This window comes from Podarcis bocagei (genome assembly GCF_964188305.1).
Source record: "Podarcis bocagei genome assembly, chromosome: 11".
Lineage (NCBI taxonomy): Eukaryota > Metazoa > Chordata > Lepidosauria > Squamata > Lacertidae > Podarcis > Podarcis bocagei.
Window position 1 is genome coordinate 29038157 of NC_138136.1, and position 22145 is coordinate 29060301.

The window sequence follows — 22145 nt, forward strand, 5'->3', positions numbered from 1 at the left end:
TAGGTATACGATTACAGCATTAGTCTTTCCCATTGAAATGAACGGAAGTTAAAAATCCCAAACTTTGACATTGTTCTCAAAATAAAATAACAAAAAATGCAGAAAGAATTAACAAGAAATCCACACTTAGTTTTATCAAATCAAGCTTAGTTTTAATGTTTTCCTGACCTATATCAACTAAGGATTAGAGAGATTAGAGAGAGGAATACTTATTAGCTGAACTGTGGATTCCAAAGAGGATTACCTTGTAAGATATTGTATGTATCTTGGTACATTGTTTAACATATTATGGGACCGATTAACTGAACAATAACACCAGTATCATTTACCAAGAAAGAGTCTATGATAATATCCAAGTCTTTTGTACGCATGTTTGAGTGCTTAACATTTATGGACTATGAATCATTCTTTACTAAGTCAGTAACTGGGGTATTCACAATGTAAAAAGTCTAAATGAACCATTGATCAGGTTGCTAAGCATGTTGCATTTTTTCAAGTGACCAAGCATTTTGGTATAGAATTGACTTTTATGTAATAGTTTCTGTGAAGTACAATTACTGATTTCCTCAAAATATGAGTTTACATGACATTATTAAACTTTTGCTTAGTAGCCTCTTAAAGTGCATAAAATGAATTCTACTGAAGCAAGAAATTTCAAGAGATCACTTCTACTTAATATTGCTATGTGTTGCTTTCTGTTCTGTATGAGGGATGGCACAACACACATTCCCACACTATGCTTGCATAGCATCCATCTAAACACAATGAGACATTTTCAGGTAAATATGCTTAGGACTGCTGCCATAACTGCATTAACAGCCACAATCCTATACATGTCTACTCAGAAGTAAGCCTTATTGAGTTAAATGGGGCTTACTTCTAGGTAAGGGAAGTGAACAGAAGGGAGTACACCCCATGGAACTTAGAAGGATTTATTCCTAACATGTTTAGGATTTTAGTGCATTGTTTTCCATATCACTTTTACATTTTATAATGAAGCGTCATAAACCTTTACTTAGAATCTTAAATGCTTTAAGATAAATTAAAATGTTTCTATAAGCAGATTTAACACGCTGAATTGCATGATTCAATATCTCTTATGCCTTAGCTGTAATCCTTAAATATGCAACATTTCTTTAACCATATTAGTGATTTCGAAAAGTAACTAACAAATCTCCAGGATTGTTTTGTGAAATGTGGAGAAGAACCATTCCCCACAGACACTTATTCTAGGGTGCTGCAAGAGTAAACTCCACTTTGAATTAAGCGCCAGGTGCTGAGATCAATTTCAATCTAGCACTCAGAAGACAGAGGCAGCAGTTGTTGAGTAAACTTTGGTCCACTAAAACTTTGTGCAGATGTACCCAGCCCAACATTTTAATAATAAAGTTTTCATATAGCACTGCCCTGAAGTGTTTGGAGTTTCACAAACATTATTTTAGCTATCCTTCCAACAACTTAGACATGTACCTTTTATTCTTATGTTAGATAAGTACTGGGAATTGACAAATATGGCTTGTCTTAATAAAGGTATACCTAGGCTCCCTTGCGTCCCTCGCAAGCAGCTGTATCAGCACTCCCCCCATCCACTGTGCCCTTGAAAAGGAGATGTATTTCCTTCCCTGTCCCTTTGCCTGGCTGCCCAGAACAGCGGAGGAGCAGCTCAGGGAGTGTGCAGATGGACAGGTGGGTTCCTAGCTGCTTCGAGCCAAAGTGGAGAGGTGTGATTTTTGTGCCCCCACAGGCCTGCACCCTTGGCAGGGGGCCAACCCAATCAACCCCTAGGTGTGCCCTTGCTTGCCTGTGACCAGCCAGAAAGCTTATCGAAGAGATGAGATTTGAATCAGGGCTACCACAGCTCATTCTCTTAACCAGTTTAGCTCCCAGTTGTCTTGTGTTCCCTGAATCCCTAAGGTCAATGCAAGCTAATTCCACACCTTAGCACATATTTGCAAATATGTACTTTTATGTAACTGATATTAGTACATGGTCAATCTAGCAACTCCTATTTATCATATTGATTAAGCGAACACATGCTGTCTCAATAGCAGGGCTAGAATGCATTTGTCTCATTGAACGTTTCCATGTATTCATAACTAAGTAGCCACTGCCATTTATATGTGTACACAGCTCTAATGACTGTGCAATGAGCTCTGATTACAATAAAATTTGAGATGCACTGATAGCTCAATGTCTTTACAAAGCTTCAATTGCACTTGAACTGGAGCACAATTTTCACAATTATCTGCGCCACATCTTCCCTCTCCTTTGGGCTCCTTGATCTTCTCTACCAATTCTAACTTTTCTGCCAACTTTGGTTCATGAAAAGTTGACCCTCGAGGCATAACCATTTGAAAAATTGTGTTGAAATGCTACAAGATGCAATGGATTTCACCCCCATATGATATCAGTTTCCTGAAGAGGCTCTTAATAAAAATTGCATTTTTGCTAAGTGATTGGTCACATGAATCATGTACTGGCCGTGTATTGTTCATGAATCAAATTGAGAGCCATTTAAAAATGACTAGGCATTAGGGAAACCTAATAGCTTTTTAACAGATTATTTAAATGACTGGAGTGATGATTTCCAATCATTTTTATCCAAACAGCAGAGCTGCAGAAAGCTGGGGTGGAATTCTCTTCAGAAAGAAAGTAACTTCCCCATTAAATTCCTTTGTTGCTGGATTTAAAGTTTTGCAGAGAAAAAAGAAGGAATTTCTCAGATATATATTCATATTTTGGCACCTGGAGCTTAGAAGTGTAATAGTTTGACCAAACCCAGATGAAAGAAATGGTGGCTTGAGGGATTCATTCCACTCTGAATCATAGCCAATAAAGCAGAAAAGTACTTTCTGAACCAGGACTTCATGCACATCGTCCAGTTCAGAGACAGGTTTTTAAGACATCTCTGGCCTAACAATCTGGTATGTTGCCATGCATTTTGAGAGTGGCTTGACAGCATTCCAGCAACATATGTAGCTTTAATGGGAATTCTTTCATGCTGATCAGTAACTCTTCTAACACTTTGATTTATGGTATGTCAGTACTGCAAATACAGATGTTTGCATTGCACAATGATGGTTACACTCATGGACAATTCCTTGAATTTTTGCTCATATTAATTCCAATCCAATTTTGTTAATGATTACCTGATCTTTAATTACTCCTTTAATGTGCAGTGTGTTTTAGAATTAATATTGATAACTTGCAGCCCAGTCCTATGCATAATTATTGGAAATAGGTTTCCTAACCTCAGCGGGAATACTGCCATGAAAGTTTATATGGTAGTGCAACCGACATTTAACAATTTCCAAGAGTAGTTGTAGGAAGCATGACATTATGTGACCAAATAGACAATAAACTGCAAGACTTGACTACCTTATCCAAATCGTACTTTGTAAAGCTGGATCTTCCTTTCATTCCTGGATCAAGAAATCCACTGGACAGTGCTCTTGGAGCAGGCTGATCATGTAAATATGATTTGGATATATGTGTGCAAATCTGTTTATTGTGCCTGGCAAATATGGCAGTGTGGCCATTGCACCATACACTCTATGGCATTTGCTAGAAAGAAAGCATTAAATTCAAGATTGCACTGGACTTAGTGTCATTATGGTAGCCAAATGTCTGTGAGAATGTTGTATAGAAATGCTGTTGGTGAGTCTTGACATGTCTCCACTTGCATCCGCATTGTACTCTTAATTATTCTTGTGCAACACTGCTGGGTTTGGTTGGGAATTCTACTACAGAACAATTTGTAACAATAGTAGTATTAATCATTGTTGCTGGGCTAGTGGTGTTCCTGGAGTTGCATCTAGCAGCAGCATGCCAAAAAGCTGTGTCACCAACACAGCATGATATAGGACTCTAGCCCAATTTCAGAAGATCTGGTAAGTGTGTGCTAGAATCATAGATTCGTAGATTTGTAGAAGGCCTTAATTCAAATTCAAATGTCAGTTTTGCATTCCTGTCACCTTCGTTATGAGGAACATGTCTGAAAGAGTTAACGGATCCCATTTATCTCTCTTTGCAATTTCTAGAGCTAGATTTTCCTAATGTTAATAGCATGTGTCATGCTGCTGTTTTGGGGCACCTTTCAAGAGTCATTGATAAGCAATTTCCTTTTTTGCATCACCAGCAACAATAGTTCTGTTAGGAAAACAATTGAGACACTTCGATTTGGCACACTGGAAGCATGTGATGTGCAATCTGTAGATGCTAAACCTAAAATTTGCTAATAACTTCCTTGCTCTTCTGGTTATCAGTGGCAGTCCTTGGGGGTCTCAAAATTCAGTAGTGCCCTGTGCAATGCCAAAATTTAGTGCCCCCACCTCTCATGCTCCATTCTAAAGTATAGTTGTGACACCCTCAAGGCTCTATGCCCAGTGCAACCAAACCAGTCATGCTCCCCTAAATCCGCCTCTGTGGTCATTTTGCCCCCTGCTACAGGAATGTTGGGGCACACAGAAGTAATACAAACTTTAGGTATGAGCAGCACTACAAGTGATGCCTAGTACCTCACCCCATTGCACCGTTTCAAACATGCTATTGATGTCAGTTCATGGTGCTTGCCCAGCATGTCGAAGGACTGTAGAACTGATGGCATCTATGCTTTGTATAGTGATTTGAATAAAAGGAGTGCTATTTGCATACATTGGCCACAGTCCAGTTAAATGGTCTTCTGCCCATTGGGAGCAAGCATACTGTACTTGAATCTGTATCTGATTGCAGCTGTTGCTATCTATGTCAGCCTATATCAGACCAATAGTTCTCACATCTACACATGTATACTTAATATATTTGTGGCTCTTATTGCACTTTTGAAATTACAGCTGGGATCTGAGAAGAGCTGGTGTAACACGTATAGGACTTTTGGTTCACATGATGGTCTTGGTATAATTAATCCTCAGGATTCTTACTGCTCATTGTAAAACAATGAAACAATCCCCCCAAACACAGTTTAAAGATTTCAAAACATATATTTTAAGGAGGTTACAAATCAGCACATTGTATTTTGCGGCAACGTCATAAAAATAAGCTAACATGATAACATCTAATGAGGGAAATGTTGCATGCAGATGTCTGCTTGCCTATTATCCTATAAAATGATTGCATATTTTATTTTTATGAGAAATTTCGCTGTAAACATTTAAGTAAAAACATTCATTTTGTTAAAAGTATAAACACAATAAGAGTGTAGTATATGAAAACCCTCTTTTAAAACCTGGTTTTTAATGCTTGAGTAGTGGTTTTAAAATAACTAGCAGTGAAGATTTTAGCTGTTCTCACTTCTCATAAGTGATATTCTGTGATCAGAATTGCATCTCCTTGCATGATGCAAAACAGCGGGGTTTTATTTGCCTTTCTTTCTTGGCACTTTGGCCACCAGTTTTACTTTTATTGTGGTGTGCTGAGAGCCAACCCTCATATTCTCAAGTAAATACAAAGAGCAAAGGAAAGGAAAGGAAAGGAAAGAGGACATATAATTTTTGTTGTCGCTGTTGTCATTGAGATTTTCATGGTGTCTATGCACATTGGGCACCATTTCATTTTTATTGCGCTGCACTGATAGGAGTGTCACATACCATTAAGTTAATACCAAGTAAGTGAAAAAGAAGTAGAAAAGCAAAACTGATTTCCCTCCCTTCTACTATTACGGTTGTTGGACATTTGTGCATTTAATGTATACAACCTTTATGGGGAGGAAGGCTCAGCACCTCATAAAGAGTCTATGTTGGTTTATTTTGGTTGTGTTTCTCCATAAGCAAGCACAAGTACTTGCTATCCATGGGATGAAATTACTGGAGAGTTTATGAACAATTTGCAGATCTGAGGCGTATTGTATCCAGCGCTGTTCAGACAAAAATATCCCAGTCTATTTGAAATAGTATAGTTAGTCTGCACATCTGTCATAGGAGCCAGTTCTGACGATTGTTTTCATACCTGGGCAAAGTGAGAGCTTCCCAACCTCTTTCCAGATATATGTATAGTCAGATGGACAGTAATTGGCTGTAGTCAGTGCTTTATTTCTAAAAGAAATGTTTAGGGGTACCCTCATTTTCCTACTCATATTGAAATACTGCCCCTCTCAATGAGGCCAAACTTAGATTCACAAAATGTTTAGGGGTATACATCCCCCTGCATTCCCCCAGAAAAGAAAGCACTGGCCATAGTGTATATTAGAAGTCCAGTTTCTCTTGAAGCATCCTCCTTCGTCAACATGTTTAAATTATTTGCACATCCATAGCCCAGTTCAAACATTGTTTAGTGGGGCAGAACTGAATTGTGCTTATGGGGGCTGCCCCTTAGTGCATTTACCATCACCTTTGAACAGAGTCACCATGCATACAACTTGTACATGGCCAGACTTGTACACAACTCAAGTTGTGCTGAGTATGCATGGGGAGGAGTGCATGTGCAATTCTGCTCTCCCTGTCAATGTTGGGTCAACAGGGATATGTTGTCTAACACCAAACATCCCCTGAACTGACAGTGTGGAATATCCATGCTATGCAGAACATGCAGATGTGGCCTACATCATCTCCTGATTTTTTTCTCCAGGTTAATATCCGAAAATGTTCACCAGCATTTTCAGAGGGAGAAACCTAAGTGTATGGCACACATACAAAAATGGAAATCATGCAATATATTACAGCTTTTGGGGCGAGGTCAGAACTGGGGGTTAAACAGCCTCCTCCAATACTCTGTCAGGCCCTTGCTGTCAGGGTGGAAGTGAGGAGAAGTAATTGTGTGCTTTTCCATCCTTTTCTTATTATTATTCCTCCTCCCCCATTGGAAAAAAACAGGAGGGAAATAAACTATGCCAGCACGAAGGCTGGCACCATTTAATTCCTGGTATCATTCAATTACCCATGTAGTTTGTTTAGTTCTTATATGGAATGGGGGCAGAAAAATGACTTGAGCCGGCCATGTGTGCATGCCTGTTGAACCCATTGCAAAACAGATAGATATATGTACACAATCATGCTGTTTTAATCCACTGATTCTTATATAAATATTGAACATTTGGTAGATTCTTATATAAATATGACACAATGTATCTCAGTATAGGAAGTGTTGCAAATTAGATCATAAACAAATTTGATTTAGCTGGCATTTACATATTTATACAGGCTGTGTGTTTGAGGCTTAGAAAAACTGACTTTTTCTAGTTGGAACCATAAGCTACTTGTGTGCAAGAACAAAAACCAGTTTTCAAAATGTTAGATATTTTTTTTTTTTAAGGAAGTGGTTATATCCACTCCTAAGGACAAAATCATTAACTGCTATGCCTGGGCTTTTCCATGTAATGAGCATCTCTTTGAAACAACAACCCCCCAAATTCCCTAACCCAAGACCACACGATGGCTGCTATGTTTTGAACCATCAGTCATTCTCTTGAATTTAGAATTGATGTCACCTGCTTGTTTATTCTCTTTCCTTATTCACCTTAGGAAGAGGAGGGAGAAGATGAGAGAGTGCTAGCTAGAATGGGCAGAATAAGATTTCTTCTGGAAAGGAATTCTGGATTTGGAATACTGTGATAAAAATTAAATAACCGCAAAAGAAGATTCTCATTGATTCATCATAAAACAGAGAAGAGCCCTTCTAGATCAAAACCAAAGGACTACCTAGTCCAGCAGCATCCTGCTCATCACGGTGGCCAACCAGAAATTTCTTGGAAACACAAAAGCAGGATATGAAGGTACCACTCTCCCGTTTTTTGTCTGAATCTTAGTGGTGGTTATTCTGAGACATATTGCCTCCGAACATAGAAGTTCCATTTAGCTGTCATAGCTAAGAGCTTAGCACCAGTTATCACTTCTAGATCATTTTCTGAGAAAATGCCTTTTACATAACAAAGTAGGAGCACCTTAGGTTCCAAAGCTGTATGGCATCCTAACACATCTTTTTGGGTAGCTAGTATGGCTTTCCAACTTTTCCTTTCCAATACTAATTCGCACTTTTAGATTTCCATTTATGGTTAACAAAACATTGCTGAGATGAAAGACTGTTATTAATATACATTTTAGCAAATCGTCTTCAGCTTTTAAAGAACAGGGTTGTTTTTTAAAAAAACACAACCTCTAATAAGTTTTTAGGAAAATAGACACAACAACAGAAGTTGAAGACAGCATGCCATCCTGGCATTCTGACCTCCCTTTGGGTTTCCTCTTTTGTGGTTTTAAGTGAGACCGATATTACTTGTCTAGAAACTTCCTGTGTTTCAGACTGCTTTCATTAATAATGTCATGAATCCCCTTGTGAAATTCAGAGAAAAAGCTTGCAACTGAACATGGTTTTGAACCAAACCAAGTATTTTCCTTTACATTAGTCAGAACAGAAAACATGATTCATATTGGATTCCTCTTATTTTAGGTGGGTAGCTTTAATCACGCATTAATTCATATGGTTATACCACATTCCCCTGCTCCTAAATTTACTAATAAGCTACAAAGTTTGAACACTACACATTTTGTCAGTAGGGTTTTTTAAACTTATTGTAATAAAGGGAATAATACCAGTGATTTACAAGCATTCCATAAATTTGCAGCTAAAGTTTGGAAGAAGAAGAAGAAGAGTTTGGATTTGATATCCCGCCTTTCACTCCCCTTCAGGAGTCTCAAAGCGGCTAACAATCTCCTTTCCCTTCCTCCCCCACAACAAACACTCTGTGAGGTGAGTGGGGCTGAGAGACTTCAAAGAAGCGTGACTGGCCCAAGGTCACCCAGCAGCTGCATGTGGAGGAGCGAAGACGCGAACCCGGTTCCCCAGATTACGAGACTACCGCTCTTAACCACTACACCACTACACCAATATTGCTTATTTTCCCCCCCATCGAAACAAACCCTTCTACTACCAAATCACGACTTGGGGGAAAAATAACCAGATGTCTTCACTATGTGCCAACTGGGGGCATGAGAGAGAGAGAGAGAGAGAGAGAGAGAGAGATCCACCCCATCTGTATCTTGCAGTAAGAGTGAGTATTCAAGAGATAATCAGATTCAACAGCCCTGGCCATACTTTTTAAAGGAGGAAGTTTCAGAGACCTCCAAGTTCAATGCTGGGCAGATCATATTTGGGCAAGTTATATTTTAAACATATTTGGGTCAGGTCCTGGGTTTTATACTCCTCATGTGGCAGGAAGTGATGGTGGCTGATCTTAAAAGAAAATTATGGGAGCAAAAGCTGTTTTTGAAAGCTGCCACAGTTACAGTGGACATTTACTTCACTCTTGTTAAACATATTAATTGAGCTTCCACCGGAAGCTGTGCTCTAAAGTGGCTTACTGTTTCTTTTAAAAGAAATATTTCACCAAAGACTTAACTCCATGTAGACTATCCTTACCATTGAATTTATAATTTCATTTATCCCAAACGTGCAGAGACTGTCCTTCACACAGCTTAAGGAAGCTTGAAGCAGCATCTGCAGAGATACGTTTATTGTGAAACTGTAAAAGTCCTGAGCACTGCTCATTGAGCTCAGACAAACAGCTGAAAATACAGCCTGCCTTTGCAAACTTCAGTGTATGACATGGAGAGCTGGCAGACTGCCTGGTTTCTACTTAAAGGATTGTCATTCAGGGAAAAATAAATTTCTCTAACTAGACAAAAGTCAATGTTTTCATGTTTTACTGCAATCAGACTGATACGGCTGATAATTTAGTCTCAACACTTATAATATCTGTGGCTAATCAGTTACCTCAATCAATCATAACTACAGGATTCCTCTATTTTTTGAGTCTGTATAAATATGACTAAGATGTTTAACATTTCAGATCCCCCTCCCACTAATATTTTATGACATTTTATTGAGCAACAGAGAGCTTTTGCATGTATTAGCAGATCCATTTGGAAACTGCCTTTTTTAAATACAAAATTACAACAAGCCTGAATGTAATCAGAAGTGCAAACCTTTCTTTTAACATTCCATTCCATTCTATTTTAATTTTATGTATATCTTCTAGTCTGTTCGCCTGTCAAGGAGATGTGGAAATGTGCTGGCATTCCAGCTGAAGACATCATTATGAGTGAGAAAATGCTCAAGGCCTTTTTTCAAAGTGGGTGCTGAAACAGGCGCTTTCCTTCTTTGACTCCAGGGGATGCTGATAGCTACCCCGGCAGACAGGTATTGTGGGGTCAGAGGTTAGCAATAGTGTGTGTGTGTGTGTGTGTGTGTGTGTATGCATGCTTGTGTGCACCCTCAGGATTTTATCGGAAGACAGGTAAGCAAATTTAATAAATATATTAATAAGGATGCGCCGCACAAAAGGAAGACATTGACAACAAAGGAAAAGCAACCTGCAAACAGTGAATGAATTCTGGGCAGCCCAGCGCTTGGCAGAAGTGATTTTAATATCTGACAGGTTGAGTTCCCTAATCTTTGCTATTGATATTGACGGGAAGCTTCATATGGTTTTAGAGATTTGTATCTATTAAGACATGCTGCGGTGTTCCTACAACATGGGAACAAGTTTGCTGGAGATCACTGTTCTTCTTTCTCTGTGATAAAAATTGATATGAACTGTTTTAAACTGCTAGCAGATAATTACTCTGAACACTCAATAAGGAAAGCTATATCTTTAGAGCCTTCCTTTATCTTAAAAAAAAAAAAATCCACTCCCCCCCTCTTTTGTTTCTTTGATTACTTGGAGCCTTGTAATCAAACTAAGCTTAGTTTCAGGACCCTTGGGGCAGTATCTCTTAGTTCCCTGTCAAGCTGCGTTGCAAAACAATCAATCTTGCTCTTGCACTCTCTTGGCGGAAGTGCCAGGACACGAAGAGTGCAATGCTTTGCTCTTGCCGTGAAGCCTCAATGACAAAAGTTTTTATAAGAAGCTGACTGTATTTAGGGTTATGAATATGCAATGACTCTCATTAGTATTGAAGCACAGGAGCAGGGGCTGACATCCCCCCGCCACTTTGAGCTGCTGCAGAATTGTCTAATGAATTGTCTTGCTCTTTCACTTGCACAGGCTTTTTCTGTTGTGGCTCCCAGTTCCAAGGGGAGTTGCCCAGTTTGAGAATACTATTGACTGCAGAAATTAATTGCCAAGAACTGCTCTTGATTTTGCTAAACAATCTTGAGACAGTGTTCAAATTGTCAAAACAGAAAGCCATTCAACTCTACATGGGATAAAATCAACACGAGGGAGGGGACCTATGTGCCAATTAATGTGGACACACACTTTGTCCATATGCACATATGTATAGAACCAAATGTTGCATGTGCATCTACGATAACACATGCATGAACATGCCAGGATGCAAGACTGAAACTGGGTCAAACCAAGTCATAGATATCGGACATTGTATTGGTTTGGCACTTTGTCTTCTCAGTAGAACAAAGAGGGATGACTGAAGGATCTCAGAATGAAAGCTATTCACATAGCACAAAGCTATTTTGTGAACCTTTTAGGACTCTTTCTCACACTCCCTCGCTTTCCATCAGAGCCCCCACCCAACATTTTGTGGTTCATGCATACACCGTCTACCATGAATGTGATACTGATAATAATGTTTCCAGTAACAGATTAAGATATCCATCTGGGGGCGTAATATATGATATGCTGATAAACATGCTTGCGTACATGCCTCTGCCAGATAAATTAAATTCTGTCCATGTTATAGTTCGCTCTTTAAAAATAACAACAACACCATAAAGGGAATTTGGTGCTCCTTTGCAAATTGCAAAAGATAGGAATGAACGGAATCTGATAAGCTCTTTCAAAGAGGCATAAGTAGGCTGAAAAGAGGTACATATAGATGGCTTCATACACTTAGTTCATTTAATTTATATTAAAAGCAGTTGCACTGAAAGGAGAAAAAAGTTGTTAATGTTTGATCAATTTTGGGGGACGTTGACCACCTCCACCTGTGTCCAGATTCATGTTTCCATCTTCTGTGGAATCTCTCTCTATAGGAGTACAGTGTAAGAATAAATGCAGTTCTGACAAAAGTGGCGCAAGTATCATACATCAAACACTTGTTACCTCTCTTGGCCTTAGTGATTGCACATGACTAAGAACAAGTCAGTGATAAAATCTGAAGAAAGATGAAACCAATCTGGGCCTTTTTAAAGACCATCAATCACTCTGTGCAACCATGATATTATTAGCTCAAGTAAGCCTTGTTCTCCCATTTAATGGACATCATAAACCCCCCATCCTCTTCCTATCCTGAGACCAATGCTACCATGGGAAATCATTTTTATGGGCAATATCTTAGTAGGGAACCAATCAGATCTAATCACATAACAAGCTACTGAATTATTCAACATTCTCCCTAAATTTGCATTCTAGCTCTTCTTTACTGTCAGCCCATACTTCTAAAAATATGTGGATTTTATTTTTTTAAAAACAGCCCGCAATATTATATTAAGAAGTCAATGCTATGTGAGGATTTAAAAAATAAAATAATAATCTGTGCATCTTCTGGTTATCATTGGTTTCTACTGATTTCTACCACATGTGAATTGCCATGTAAGAATATTTCGTTCTTGTTTTTTTTGCCCTTCAAAATTACATCGCCACTACCTAACCACTCCCAGCTGTAAAAACAGCAGGCCCAAGGACAGAAAAAGTGAAACAATGGTTTTGGAAAACATAAAATGTTTGACTGTACTAAGCAAATAATAACTGGTACATCTCACTGATGTTGTTACGAACTCTGGAATTGTATTATATGAAAATATTTCAGTTTTAATTGCAAATCTGGATAGAGATGATTTGGGGTCTGTAATTAGCACATAAATTCCAGAGTTTGTGACTGCTGTGAAAACACGCAGTATTTATGGAATGATTATTTAAATATAATTCAGTGTTTCTTGCTTTCAGCAAATACTGCAAAATCTGATTTAATAAAGAGAAAATGGTTAGTTCATGGATTTCTAATATCACACCATCAGCTCATTCCATCTACTACAGATTTCAATCTGTGTTGTTTTGAACTTTGTTTCCATTGCAAAGTTTCTGCACCGGCATAAAAAGTAGAAATGCATTTCTGTAAAAAGATTAAGAGTGTGGCAGTGCTGCAAATGTTGTACATGTGCAAAGCCATAACAGGAGTTCAAGGGATGGGTATCTATCATGCACCCGCCATTCCCATAATTAATTGTTTAAAAGAGAACCTCTATTACTCCAGTCAGATAATTGGCTCTCACCCATCAGTGGCAACTGGTTTTTCAGGGCTACCTGAAACTGCCCGGTACTCTCTGGGATCAGAGTCTATATGAAACTAGCATACCATCAACATGTTGAGATAAAGTAGGTCATGCCATCCTGAATGCGATGAGTGGCATATACCTTATGCCCTCTCCCACACTTCATTACATATTTGTACTTGTGTGTAAAGTTTTGCACACATTGCACACCTGTCATGATTTTCAAGAAATTAGTTATGAACTGACACTAGAATTAGAGCATTTACTTCATGGAACAATGCTTTGATTGTATATTGGAATTTTTTTTGTTTTTGTTTTAAATACCGTATTTTTCGCCCCATAGGACGCACCTAGTTTTTTTTGAGCTTCCCCCGACCCCAGCCCCGAGAACAGCCTGCTATCCGCAAGCCTAGGGAGCCCGGCGGGAAGTCGCGCCGGTCTCCCCAGGCTTGCGGAGAGCTGTGCGAAGCCCAGGCACACTCTTCAGCGCGCCCCAGGCTTCAGAATGCAGGCAGCTCTGCGTAACCCTTGGGAGACCAGCGCAACTTCGCGCCGGGCTCCCTAGGGCTGCGCAGAGCTGCACGAAGCCCGGGACTGCAGGCAGCTCTGTGTAGCCCTAGGGAGACCTGCGCGACCGACCCCTCTCACTCTCCAGGCTTCAGCGAAAGCCTGCATTCGCCCCATAGGACGCACACACATTTCCCCTTCTTTTTTGGAGGGGAAAAAGTGCGTCCTATAGGGCGAAAAATACGGTAAATAAAAGCCAACATGTACATTCAGGTCTGAATTAAATGATATGGCTGCTCTTTTCAGAACCACTGGTTGGATCCAGACCAAGGCTGCGATCCTAAAACCGCTTGCCTGGGAGTAAGCCCCATAGAACTCAATGAAATTTATTGTTCCCAGTTTAATTAATAGGATGTTTAGCTTTAATCCAATTTCAATGTGAGCAATGTGCAATTAAGTTATTCCTCATCCAACTTCATATTTTTGGGCAACGTGCCTATTACATTTTTCCCATAGGCCACCTTCTCTTTTCATATATTGGAACAGGTACATGTATGGGCATGCTGTCTCTTCTTCACATATGTCACTGTATAAAGAAGTTGGTGATTTTGCTGCTTCAACTGAGCAGCTGATTGATACTTTATACATGATTTCCCCACACAGCATGAAACATGCCAGCCATTTGTATTTCACAGCAAAATGTACACAATTGTAAACCTATCAATAAAGTGTAAACTACAAAGAATTTTGAAAGTTTGAAAGCACCAGATATATGCAAGGTTGACATATTTTGGGAGTGCCAAAATTACCATATTTTTCATCTATAAGACGCCCCATGTATAAAACACTCCATATTTTTGGGGACTCAGATTTAAGAAAATAGGGGGAGATAGCCCAGAGTATAAGATGCCCCCTAATTTTTGACATTATTTTTAAGGAAAAAAATCTAGTCTTATACATGGAAAAATATGGTATATGGAATCAGCATCAATGAGGCCTATTACATAGCATACCAGTGATATCATAGATGGTTTCATTCCATTTCTTAGCTGAGCATGGAGGACCACTGGATGTGTGAACAGGCATACAGAAAGTGACATGTCAGGGAGAAGAGAGAACAATCCCCTGAAATGCAACTTTTCTACATGCAGTCTCCCCCTCTCCCAAGAGTGGAACATTCAGACATGCAATACCCATACTCCACCCACCCATTCTTGTATACTTGCTACCTGAAGTGAGAGTCCAGGGAAAAGTTTTAGCATTTGAACGTGTTGATTGAATAAACTGTCCCGCACACTGGCTCCCAGAAGCATTTGCTGCAGGACTGCATTACTCAGCACTTTGAGAAACAGGTGGCTACATCTTAGGAAATGACATCCTCTCTTTTTGTCCCTCTGATGTTCAGAGCAAGGGCACACCATCCAGCCCTGCTGTCAATTTCGAATTTAGACGTGAATTGTGATATCGATGTCATGGTGCACATGCTTTGAGAAAGTAGTTATGAAGAATAATAGAGAGATTCAGTGGGAAGCCACTGAAAGCTGTAATTTAAGGTTCCAGAAACCTCAGTGTTACGATTACCATTAAAATTTACAGTGACAGAAGCCCAATTACATATGGTTATTTTCTTTTCTTAAATCAAACCATATTTCTGCCGTACATGAAAGATTCATTTCCTCCTACCAATCACTGTCACGGGAACCTATCTTTGTAGCTTCTGGTGTCAGAAGAGATGGGTTAGCCTTATCCCTCTGACAATGAAAGGATCAATGGGGGTAGCAAAGCTGGGAGCCTCTTTGGAGCCAGCAGAGGAGTCTGATTTGCATGATAATCAGCAGTGGATCCGCTCAGTGCAAGCCTCCACACTTAGCAAAGTGCAGCTCAAACTTTAATAGCAGCAGTGAAACCGAAGGGAAGTGGAAGCTTTGACGCGAACTCCAGAAAAGCTGGCAGGTAAACCTGAAAAGTCTAGTGAAACAGCTCCAGCAGCAGCTCTAATGACCAGGCAGGGTAAAAGAGGCTGGAGATACTCTTTGAAAAAGGCTGCCAGCTCAGGCCCATTTGTTTGTTCAGTTGAATTGGGTTAGCTTAACCAACTGACTGACCAACACATTTATTATAATTAATATTGTTGGTTAGTATATCATTTCCATCTATCTTTTGAGGGATATCTATTTACACAGAATTGCACCTTCTTCTGCCTGGGGCTAATGCAGTTCTACACATGCAATATTCCTTGGTGAGTTAATCTCTGGATCCAGTGACATGCGGGTCTCATTTATTCTGTATGTATCCTCCTCTTTCTCCCAGGAGCCTGAGAGTTTCAGTGGCACTGCCCTTCCCCCACCCCATTTCCTCTTCACAACAAACCTATAAAGTAGATCAGGTGGAGATATCTAGAATGGTTTATGGCCAGCCAATGAGTATCGTGGATGAAGAAGATTTTTAAACTATTCTTACACTTTGGGTTGCATTCAGCTATGTCACTGCGTAAGTGGAATGAACCCTGCTCATATAACTGAGCCTTCTCTTCCCCTCCTCCTGCCACACCCCCTGCACCTCCCCAATTTGCTCTGGGTTTGCCCCCAGTGCCCCAGAACAGATTTTGACACAGCATGGGGGGTGCCCAGGGGAGGGAGAGGATGTTCCTCTGGCTACTTAGGGATGTGGCATATAGAGGAAAGGCATTGTGATGAATCATAGAAAGAGGGACATTAATATAGAAGCTTATTATAGAAGGGATGATTGAGCTTTTCCAAACAAATGATTCTCAGCATCTGGCTACTGTAGTGCAAGCTAGATGAGTCTTTCCTTGAATGATTTAGAACCACAGGGGTGGAACAGTTGTGCCCCAAACCTCCTAATGTTTAGGATACAACTGCTCCCCTCCTGTGGTCAGTTTCCAGTTCAGCCACCATTTTCACACTTCTTTCCATTTCATTCCTATTTCTCTACTGCTATAATTCAAAAGTCTGGCTTGGAGTCTAAGTACCTTTTCTAATCTGCTACATCATAGTCAAGAAAATGCTTACTGATCCAAACACGACTGAGGTCCCTGCACCCCGCAATCTCACTTGAGGGACTGTCACATAGAAAAGAGCAAAGACTTGTTCTCTGCTTCCCTCAAGAGCAGGAATGCAATTCTAGATGTTGTTGGACTACAGTTCCCATTGTCCCTGACCATTGCCATGATGGCTGGGGCTGATGGGAGTTGTAGTCCAAAACATCTGGAGGGCAACAGGCTCATGATGGTTTATGTAGAATATATCAAAGAAGATTAAGTGAGCATAAAGCATATCAACAGGCCAATTAAGATCCAAATGTAGCTTGATAGCTAATGCTAGGAAGTACATAGCTAGCAACTCTCCTGCAACCATTACACCTAGACTCAAGAGTCCCGAACCCCCTCACAGTTCATTTGGCAGCTGTTCCCTTATAAAGGCTCCTAGGTGGAAGAGTGTGGGACATGGCAGGTGGAAGCAGCTGTGCCTTGATGGCAAACAGTCTTCCCTCCCTTGTTTCAAGTGGTATGAGTATCACTTGTTGAAAAGCTAAAGGACAGAGGCAGAGTTGGTTATATCTTTAGCTTGCCACCAAGAACAACTGCAGCCAAAGCCAATGAACTGCCATTAGATCCTGTAGTCTTCTAGGTGTTGCTAGGCTCCATCTTCTCTCAGCCATAGCCAGCATAACCAACTGTCAGGCATGATGGAAGCTGTAGTCCAACAACAACTGAAGGGCCATAGGTTTTCCACCCTTCATATACAGATATATATTTGATTTTTTCATATAACTATATCATCAAAGTCCCCAGAGCAAGATGAATGCTGCATGAACTCAGAAGGCACACACAAGTAGCAGAACGATGCTCTGTCATTGCCCTTTGATTTTTCCATAAAGTGAATGGAATTCTAATTAAGTGCCTGGTGGAGTTCATGCACCCTCATGTTGACTGCTCAAATTCTGTGCAAAGCTATAATGTGTATACGAGCCATAGGTGAGGATAAACAGGAATATTTACAGAGGTCAATTCCTGAAGTCACTTTGAGACTTATGTAAAATCTATTTTTTTTAACTTCAGTGTGGAAAGCTCATATCTTTACAGACAGCAGTATTATGAACAATAAAACAGTCGTAACAACCAAACAGCACCTGTAAATGAACGACATTTACACAGTTCTTTTGAACTCAAGCTTAGATGCTATCAATCTTATAAAGCACAGAGCCGTTAATTCAATGTTTAACTAACCTTACTTTCATCTTCTCATAGTCTTTCCTTGTGCTAGTCTATTCATTGTGTAGTAAATAATAAAGACTACTGAGCAATGACTATAACCCATCTTCCCCATAATGACATATTTATGGGGTTTGTCAAAATAATCTGAGTCGCCTGGACGGAATGACTTGAGGAGGAGGTGGGGTGCAGGCACTCATGCCACAGGAAATAAATGCCTGATGGTTGCTTTCCAACAGAAGAACTGTGAGCCTTGTGGAAACTTTCACAGAGGCTGTTTCTCTGGAGGCAGGAAGAACACCCTCAAGTGAAAAACAGAAACATTTGCAGCGGTCAGATCACACCTCCTTCTATGCTAAAGGCATCAAAGTTCCATAATAACTAGGAAATGTTTTTTTAAGAGCCAAAAAGTATTAGGGACAAGATTTTTGGATTCATCCTGGCAGTAGACTTGAAAGAACTCCACACCAGCTGTTTCCTGTTGTTTCGAAGCACAGGGTCTGATACTGGCCTTTACTCATCTACATAGCTAATAAGTGTGGACTATGTAGTCCATGTGGCTGGTTTTCCACATAATCTGCATGAAAGTTTCAAAGGAAAGATGTATCTTCCTTTACCTGGGTTGTCTTCCATCATCTCAGTTGTATGCTACTCTGCTGTCCAAATGGCAGAGTGAAAGGTACTTTGGACAGGCTACCAAATTATTATGGTTATATATTACATTTTAATCTCACTGTTCCTCCAAAAAGCTCAAGGTGAGATCTTTATTGATACAACAACCTTCTCCATAATAAACTGTTGTTGCTGTTTCGCAGGTGAGATTCAGATGCAGACCAGGCTGAGCAGTTAAAGTGGATTTGGCACACTTGAGCTTCCATAATCGGCTTCCAATTTTGGAGGGACTTTTTGTGGTAAGGAGAGTGATGGGAAATGCATTGGAAAGCATACAATAGAACTGGCTTGATGTGAAGCCATATAACATGTGCCACCCCATCCCCCGGCTCAAATACAAATGAATGCTCAGCAAACAGTTGATCAAGATGAGTTCTCACTAAACAGGTCATCTGGATACAACCCAAGTGCCAGGCAAGCATGCTGAGGAAGTGAAATCTGGAGAAGGATCTCTGAATATTATCTTAATCTATGGACAGGTTTCTGCTGGAGATGGTGGTCCTCAGCTAGCACTTTGGAAAAAAGCTAGGTGCTAGTAAAAAGTTTTAAAAACCTTGTCATGATATGTTCACAGTCATCAGATCCAGTAAACAATATGAATAATCTGGCCATGGCATCCAGTATCAGTTGTAGCTTCCAGATGCTGTTCAAGGCTGGCCCCACAGCCAGCCCAAGAGTGGAAATGACAGGTAAGGGGTTCACAAGATCCCAGCACGTTGCCTCATTCAGGGTTTAATGACAGGGTTCTGCACCATTTAAAGTTTCTGAGTGGTTTTCAATGCCAGTCCCTCATAGAGAGTGTTGTTAGATGTAGAGGAATTAAAAGTACCAGGCATGTTTTTCATTCCCCCTGTATCAATGACACATCTGAAGCCACAGAAACTGTAATCCTATTAAATTAAACATATGTATTACATGTTCATTTGAAAATTCTTATGTTTGATTTTATTAAATGTTCAGCACTGGATTTAAGCCCCATTCCCATAAATTAATGGGAGTTGGGGCTGCCAACTTAATAAATTATTTTAATCAATTAACTGTCTGGCTTTTAAGTGATTGTTCCAAACTCTGAGAGAAGGTGTTCTTGTGAGGTTCCTGAAGGAAGATCAAGTACAATTTCAAATGATCTGCTAGCTTTGGATGACAACCAGAAGCAAAAATGTTCTTTAAGACCTTCAAATTTGGCAAAGGGAGGCAGCTTATTTCAGCAATTGCATGTGAATTCAGGCACACATCCTATTGAATGCAGCAGGGTTTACTACCAGGTAAGTAGTAATGAAGCTGAATGTTGGAAAATTCAGGCAAGTAAAGGAAAGGGCTTCTTAATGCAGTTCATAGTTAAACAATGGAACTCAGTCCCACAAGAGATAGGGATGGCCATCAACTTGAATGATTTCAAAAGAGGACTGGATAGACTGATGGAGGATGAGGCTATCAATGGCTGTTAGACATGATGACCATTATCTGCCTTCATGGTTGGAGGCAGCAATGCATCTGAATACCTGTTGCTGGACACTGCAGTAAGGCGGAGTGGTCTTGTGCTCAGGTCCTCCTAACAGGTTTCCCACAGGCATCTGTTTGGCTATTGAGAACACAATGCTGGACTAGGTAGACCATTAGCCTGATTCAAAAGCTCTTATGTTCTTAAGTGGGTACAGAATTTCAGTGTTAGGATGCAGTTCTCTACTCCAGGGCTGTGGAACCTGTGGCCCTCCATAAGTTGTTGGACTACAATTGCCATCACCCCGACCATTGGCCATGCTGGCTGGGGCTGATGGGAGCCTGAGCCCAGCAATATCTGGAAGACCACAGGTTCACCATTTCTGCAATAGTCACCTTCATGGGAGCATCAAACTCAATGGGACTTACTTCTGTAGAAATGTATAAACTTTCACAGTTATACAACTTTCTTCAAATGTCCTGAGTCCTGGATTATTATTATTATTTGCAGATTAGTGGCATTTTAAACTGTCATTAAAGGTTTAGTTGATTATGTGATGATTAATTAAGGAAAATCTAAGCCTGAAGTGCTTCAGTATTTTAGCTTCGCAGGCCATATGGAATAATATTGGGCGGCTGGAGGGGGAGTGGGGCTGGTGGAGGCAGGGAAAGGTGGAGGAGAAATGCAATTTCCTTTCCCCTACTCCAGAAAACTCATCATAACTTGAAGGAAGTCAGGCAAGTCAGCATTTTACACCAGCCACCAACGTTGACATGACAGGCATGGAATTTTCATACCTACAGAATTGCTGAGGAAATCCTCCCTAGCAAAAAGTTGTGTGTGTCTCTCTCTCTGTGTCCCCCCCCCCTTCCATGAGGAGAATTGTATAAAGCAATTGATGGGTAGGCAAGGCTTGAAATGAACACATTTGAAACAAAGTCCCCAAAGCAATGTGGACTGTGGACTGCACCACCCCTTCCCTACCCCATGGATGTTTTAAAAACTGGATTGATAGGGTTTGTCCTGTGCTACCGATGACCAAGATTTGATCCATAAAGGTTGGCAGCTTTGTGAGCAATGGGAACAGATTTTTTTTTTTTTTACTTTAACTCTAGCCATTGAATCTGAAGAGTAATTGCCACCCTGGAAAGGTAATTACATATGCTATTGTTTATACACATAATAGGCCCTGGAATGCATGTTCTGCAGATAGAAAAAAGAAAATCCTGCTTTCACATTGGGGCGGTACGCAATGTATAGTGACAGAATGCCACAAATAGCATTCATACTCCTGCATGTTAATGGGTGATTTCTCTTGGTGTGTGTGTTTAAGGGAAGGGGGAAGGGATTTGGAAGGGGAGGGGAGGAGAGGAGAGGGAGGCTTTTTTAAAAACAGTACCATGTAAATACAAGTGATTTCTGTCTCTCTCTCTCTCTCTCCCGCTCTCTTTTAAAGAATCATGAGAAATGTTTTTGAAGCTTCAAAGGGACTGCACTGCTCTCTTACCCCATGGGAATATTAATTACTCCCAAACTTTTATAATTCGTTGAACAATACCATATGTGTTAGTAAAAGAAATTACAGGCAAAGCTGTGCTAAAGGGGTCTTGACTTGAATTGCCCTGAAATTGGACCAAACAGTTTGACAGAATATTGGATAGCACTTTGAAGCATCCCACTGTGCCTGGAGTGGAAGACATACAAAAAAAATGAATTTTGAGTTACAAAAGTGTCTCTCGCTCTTTAACTCTTTGTATCAATTTCTCTTTTCACCATTCAAAAACATATGTTAGAAATAACAACCATGTAAGGCTTGGTTACCATGATATTCTTTCTGGGCAGTAGGTATGCATTTCTGAAGAGAGACAGAGAGAGAGGGGGGGAAAAAAGATTTGCGTGTGTGTGCATAGAATATTTCAAAATATTGCAAGGATCAGGACGACACAAAGCCAAAGAATACTTCTGTATTCTAATATTGAACTGAGCATTGTTTGAGGTTGAAGCAATTCATCGTGGGTTATTCTCTGCCGCGGTGTCCAGCAAATTGCATGACCAGCTTGTTAGGCTTGACAACAGCCCTTTACCTAACAATGGCCTCAGCAGCTCGCAGCAGCAGAGGAATGTCAAAAT

At 40.2% G+C, this 22145-nt stretch overlaps 1 protein-coding gene across 1 annotated transcript in view; it reads left to right on the forward strand.

Annotated features, from left to right (window-relative positions):
- The window catches only part of LOC308596985 (uncharacterized protein), an 85704-nt gene extending 66097 nt beyond the window's left edge, over positions 1-19607 (forward strand). Inside the window, exons 7-10 of the mRNA XM_081212434.1 lie at positions 7459-7705; positions 8891-8980; positions 9968-10128; positions 18142-19607. The gene's annotated coding sequence lies outside the window, so the exon portion shown is untranslated. The remainder of the gene's footprint in view (positions 1-7458; positions 7706-8890; positions 8981-9967; positions 10129-18141) is intronic.
- The last annotated feature ends 2538 nt before the right edge of the window (positions 19608-22145 follow it).